Source organism: Neovison vison, chromosome 5, assembly GCF_020171115.1.
Source record: "Neovison vison isolate M4711 chromosome 5, ASM_NN_V1, whole genome shotgun sequence".
In the NCBI taxonomy this organism is placed as follows: Eukaryota; Metazoa; Chordata; class Mammalia; order Carnivora; family Mustelidae; genus Neogale; species Neogale vison.
This window is the reverse complement of record NC_058095.1, coordinates 63,298,735-63,305,811: the sequence shown is the minus strand read 5'-3', so window position 1 is coordinate 63,305,811 and position 7,077 is coordinate 63,298,735.

Genomic DNA, 7,077 nt, shown 5'->3' with positions numbered 1-7,077 from the left:
TCTTTCAGGCTCTCTGCCCAGCGGGGAGCCTGCTTCCGCATCTCTCTCTTCCTGCCTCTCTGCCTACTTATGATCTCTGTCAAATAAATAAATTAAAAAAATATATAAAGAAAGCAAAACCTGAACCGTGAGAGCCTTATGCCGGGGTTTCAAAAGGAATGCTGAGGCCTATACAGTTTTGGATTTGGTAGGAAAATCCCATGGAATGCTCTACCAGCTGGACTCACCCCCTCCTTGTCTATACTACACACCCCCCAAATCCCATAGCCCCCAGTAGTCTATGCCTTATTTTAAATGTGTTAAGGTGATAGATGCAACAGGAATGGCAAATTGGTGATAGTTATTGACAATGAGTGATAGATAAATGAGCACTCATTATGTTATTACCTCAAAGTAGTGTGTTTGAAATTGTCATAAAGTAAATTTGACAATACAAATTCACTTTAAAAATAAAGCAGATTAGATCATCTGTTTCCTATGCTAAGAATTTTTGGTTGACTTCTCACTGCAGAATAAAATGTGAAGTTCATACTATTAAGGGTCCTTATAGTCAGTTTAGTGCCACACAAAAAATAAAGCATTTTTATTTTTATTTTTTAAAATTTTTTATTAATTCATGAGAGAGAGAGAGAGAGAGAAAGTGCACAAGCAGGGGGAGAGGCAAAGGAAGAGGGAGAAGCAGTCTCCCTGGGAGCCAGAGGTGAGGCTTCATCCCAGGACCCTGAAATCATGACCTGAGCCAAAGGCAGATGCTTAACTAACTAAGCCACCCAGGCCCTCCACAATCAGCATTTTTAGAGAGTGAAACAGAACAGAAAAGAAGTAAAAACACTAGAGTTTACTACAGGTAGTAATAATGTGTCCTGTTTCAATGGACTTTTCTTTCTGTTCTGTGTTTGTGCATACTTGGTTACAATGTTGTGTGTGTGTGTGTGTGTGTGTGTGTTTTCTGTGGGGTCAGATCAACTTACCCCACAGAAATCTGTGATCTGACTCAGTCTCCAACCTTGTATCTCTCTCCATTATCCCTTACCACTACTTTACACTCCACCCCCATCCTCAATCCACTCTAGTATCATCAACATGCCAAACTCTATCCCCATATATCCCCATCGCCCCCACTCGCTTATCTTTTCCAAACCCCGTTTGAATATCATCTTTAACACCAGTGTCTTCTCTCAACACTGTATACAAAACGGGGGGGGGGGGACCAATAATGCCACTCACTATCTCCCTTACACACCGTCATTATTTTAATGATGCTTATCTCTACTTGACATATATTTATGTTATCTGTTTACTCCTTCCTCTCTCCATTCCAGATGTAAGCTCCTCTTGTTTTGACCAATGTTGTATCTGAAATAAACACGTAATAAGTATTCATATTGTCCTGGGAATTCTTTATTAGGTTAACTCCTAGGAACTTTTATTGAGCTTGTGACTGATATTTTACATTTACCCTTCCGCCATGTGAGGACACAGCAAGAAGTCCGCAGTTTACAACCCGGAAGAGGGTTGTCACCAGAACTCGGTTACACTGGCATTCTGATCACGGACACGGACATCCAGCCTCCGGAACTATGAGAAATTAATTTCTATTGTCCATAAGTGACCCATAATATTCTGTTACAGCAGTCCAAACAGGCTAAGACATGTCTGTATTTATTCTTAGAATTCAAGAATTAGGTATTCTATCAACCATTTAAAAATGGTATTTGTACTTCTAAACTCCAAATGTTAACTCCAAATGTAGTCATGGTACTAGGATTATTAAGTGAATACAATATACTTTAATATAGCAACACAAAAAATGATTAGATAATAGATCCCTCAGTAGCATCTTTTAGTATTCTGCCAAAGGGAAATATTATATTTCATTGTAGATTATTTTTGTGTTCTACAGATCACCTGTGCATACCCACCCCAGGAGAAAAAAAATCAGTATTGCAACGAGTATAACATGGAATTGTTTTATTTTTCATTGGTAATTTACAGCAGAAAAGTGTTCTTTTGGGAACGACATATAGAATCTTGAGTAAGACAATCTTCATTGGGCACCTGGTTGGCTCAGTGCTTAAGCGTCTGCCTACGGCTCAGGTCATGACTCCAGGATCTTGAGGTCCAGTCCCACACTGGGCTCCCTGCTTGGTGGGGAGTCTGCTTCTCCCTCTGCCCCTTCCGCCTGCTTGTGCTCTCTCTCACAAAATAGATAGTTAATATCTTTTTTTTTAAAGATTTATTTGACAGAGAGAGAGACAGTGAGAAAGACAACATGAGCAGGGGGTTTCCTGCCTAACAGAGACCCAGACATGGAGCTCAAACCCACGACCCTGGCATCATGACCCAACCTGAAGGCAGACACTCAGCAGCTGAGTCTCTGTTAATATATTATATTAATAATATGTAAGATATTATTAATATATAATATTATATTTATAATATCATAATATAATAATATATATTATAGTATAGTATAATATAATGAAGGTATATTATACTATATTATAGTATAATATAATGAGGTCCCTGGGATGAAGCCCCACGTCTGGCTCCCAGGGAGACTGCTTCTCCCTCTTCCTTTGCCTCTCCCCCTGCTTGTGCACTTTCTCTCTCTCTCTCATGAATTAATAAAAAATTTTAAAAAATAAAAATAAAAATGCTTTATTTTTTGTGTGGCACTAAACTGACTATAAGGACCCTTAATAGTATGAACTTCACATTTTATTCTGCAGTGAGAAGTCAACCAAAAATTCTTAGCATAGGAAACAGATGATCTAATCTGCTTTATTTTTAAAGTGAATTTGTATTGTCAAATTTACTTTATGACAATTTCAAACACACTACTTTGAGGTAATAACATAATGAATGTTCATTTATCTATCACCCATTATATATATATAATATATTAATATAATATAATAAAATATATAATATATAACTATATATAATATACTATATTATATTATTATGTTATATTACTATTAATATATATTTAATATATCATATATTAATAGTAATATAATGTAATAATAAATATTATAAATAATTTATATAAAATTTATAATTCATTGTTTATAATATTTATTATTATATCATATGTTATTAATATATTATATATAATATTATATATTAATAATACTGTTATAATATATAATATTATATTATATATTAATATTATCCATTATTATATACTTATATAATTATTATATATAATAATATTAACATTATTATATTATATTAATTATTATAATATTATATATAATAATTAATAATATATAATTATATAATTATTATATATTGTGTCGATATTATTAATATTATCAAATATTATATATTAATATTATCAATTATTATATATTAATATTATCAATTATATATCAATGCTATTAACATATAATAATATAATAAATTATTATTATATTATATTATTAATATATTAATATTATATATTATTAATATATTCCTTTCTTTTTTTTTATTTGACAGAGATCACAAGTAGGCAGAGAGGCAGGCAGAGACAGAGAGAGTGGGAAGCAGACTCCCTGCTGAGCAGAGAGCCCGATGTGGGGCTTGAGCCCAGGACCCTGGGCTTTAACCCACTGAGCCGAAGGCAGAGGCTTTAACCCACTGAGCCACCCAGGCGCCCCTATTATTAATATATTATATTATATCTCCTATATGTTCTATGTCATTCTAATAATATATTATAGTATATATATACTATATTAATATATATACTATATATAAATATATATACTATATTAATAAAATATATACTATAATATATTATTAGAATATATTGATTAATTAATAATTAATTAATAATCAACATATTATAATTAATTATTATATTATATTATTAATTATTCACAACTATTTGTTATAATTATTATAATAATATATATTTATATATTATATATAATTATATATAATAATATAATTATTATAATAATTATATTATTATAATTATATAATTTGTAATTATTATAATTATTAATTATAATATTAATTAATCAATTATATTATTATATTAATTGATTAATATAATTAATGTATTATATAATTAATGTATTATATTATATTTATATTAATATTTACTATAATATATTATTAGAATGACATAGAACATATAGGAGACATATAGGCATATAGAAGACTTTCAATAAATCTTAGCTAATTGATTTGTGTAGGAAATTTTATTTCACAACAGCAGAGGGAAGGAAAAGGCTTTGGAGAGAGAGGAACCTGAATAAAACACAGTGGGATAGAATGGTACCTGGGATGTAGTGATTAGCTGGTGAAGGCCAGCAGTCAGAGAAGCTGTTTTGTTGAAAGACTTTATGGGAAATCAGTAGGAGAACCCCTCTACATCTAATTTACAGAGGCAAAGATAAAGCTATCCTTCCCCACCTCTTCATGAACCTAGAACCTTCTAACCCTATGAAGATTGGCAGCTTGAGAGTACAAAGAAGTAAAATAGTCAGTTTTCTTTGGTGTTGGCAATAATGAGGTCCCTTCATTTGAGCAGCCCATGGATGTTTTCCAGGAGAGCGAGAGCAGGAGTAGAAGAGCAAGGTGGACCCCAAAGTCTGGTTTATGGCGTGCAGCTTCTAGAGCCTCATTATATACTCCCAGAAATGCCTGGAGTGAACTTGCAAGGAATGCATGAACAGAAAGCAGGAGCAGCAATATGAGATTATCAATTTTAACATGGTATACTGTTGTATCTTCAGATTGGGAAAACCTAAAACTTTTTGTCAGATTTTAATATTTATATTATATGCACCCGTAGGTTTACACAGATAGATATCTTTGGATCATGACCCCTTCATTCTGCATATTCATTAATTACCTCACCCCCCCATAAATCTAATGTAAAGCAAAGATTTATCTAAATGACAGAATCGCTGACTTCCAGAAATTATTTTTATGTTGTTAGAAATCAAGAGAAAAAAATCTTTTAAAAAATTATGATATAAAGATCACACACACAGAAGAACACATAATGCTTAAAATAATAGTAAACGATGTCCATGTATCTCTTACCAGCTTGAGACATATTGTCAATGGTGTGTTACTTTCTGTTACAGTTGTGTAGAGGAATGTTATTGGCATTAGAAAACCAACTGAATCTAGAAACTTGGCTAAACTTTCTTTTTTACAACCTTAATGATTTGTTGATTCTTTTAGGTTTTCTCTATAGATACTCATATCCTGTTATATCACCAGCGAATAACTGCACAAAATGCATATGAGTTCAACTCATTTAATCCTCTCCTAGATAGCTCATTTCATTTTCCCAACCACCATTGAAGGACGTATTATTTATTGCCCTCATTCTACAAAAAGAAAACTGAGATATAGAGATGTTAAGGAATGTGCTTGGGGTCATATAACATGCAGCAGAGCCAAGATTTTAAATTTAAAACCTGGTAGTCGGGCTCTAGGGCCTGTGATCTTAACTTCTATGTATATAAATAATTGCCATTCAGATTTTGTCTCTTCCAACACCCTAACCAGCCCCTCCCCTTTTCTCCCCCTCCTTCCTATACTGGACTGTACTGTATTCCCTCTTCTACTATGTTGAACATCAACAATGATAACGTTCTTGTCTCATTCCAAGTCTGCAAGGGAATACTCCTCATCACCCCTATTACACTCGCACGTATTCTAGGCTTTGGGAATATAGATTTATAAAAGGTAAGAAGGCTTGGGATGCCTGGGTGGCTCAGTGGGCTAAAGCTTCTGCCTTCAGCTCGGGTCATGATCCCAGGGTCCTAGGATCCAGCCCCGCCCACATCAAGCCCTGCATCGAGCCCCGCATGGGGCTCTCTGCTCAGCAGGGAGCCTGCTTTCCTTCCTCTCTTTGCCTACTTGTGATCTCTTTCTGTCAAATTAATAAAATCCTTTTTAAAAAAGTTAAGGAGGCTTATCTGAGTTTTTAACCTAGTCATAAATAGATATTGAACTTTACTAAATGATATTTGTTTCTGTTGATTTAATCATTTTACTTTTATCCTTTAGAGTCCATTAATATGGCAAATTTCATAGCTAGATTTTCTGATGGTAAAGTCTATATGATCATGGTATCAGTTAAATTCAGTTACCTAATATTCTATTTAGGATTTTTGCATCTATATCTAAAGGTGGAATTAGTTTATAATTTTCCTATTCCATATAGTGTCCTTATCAGTGCTGAGAACCAAGGTTATACTGAGTTCCTAAAACAAATGTGACAGCTTTATCTCTTTTTATTTTCCTAGGGTTTTTAAAATCAGTTTTTAAATGGTTTTATTTATTTATTTGACAGAAAGCTAGAGAGCACTAGTGGGCAGAGGAGCAGGCACAGGGAGAGAGAAAAACGGGCTCTGATGCAGGACTTGATTCCAGGACGCTGAGATCATGACATGAGCCAAAGGCAGATGCTTAACCAACTGAGCCACCCAGGTGCACTGGCTAGTTTTAAATTACATATGCGGCTTACATTATATTTCAACAATCTATAATATATGTAGTGAATAGATGTGTGATAGTTAAACTCACTGAGGCATCTTCTGTATTTAAGCCTATAGTCAATTTTTCTGGGTAATGCCTGTATACTAGAAAAGAATGCATATCTGTTTGTTGCATGTCAAGTTGCATGTAAATCTATTATCTTGGGCTTCTTTTTTAAAATATATTTTATTTATTTATTTGACAGAAAGAGAGAGTATAAGCAGGGGAAGTGTCAGGGAGAAAGAGAAGCAAGCTCTCACTGAGCAGGGAGCCCAACATGGTGCTTGATTCCAGGATGCTGGGATCGTGGCCCGAGCGGAAGGGCAGACGCTTAACCAACTGAGCCACCCAGTAACCCCTTATCTTGTGCTCCTTAACCCTGTTATTAAAACTTCTATAGTTCTCCTTCCTCTTGTGTGCTTGTTTTATCAGTTTCTCACGGGTTATGTAAAACTTTCCTACTAGAAAGATCACAAGTAGGCAGAGTGGCAGGCAGAGAGAGAGAGGAGGAAGCAGGCTCCGCACTGAGTAGAGAGCCTGATGCTGGTCTCCATCCCAGAACCCTGGGATCATGACTGAGCT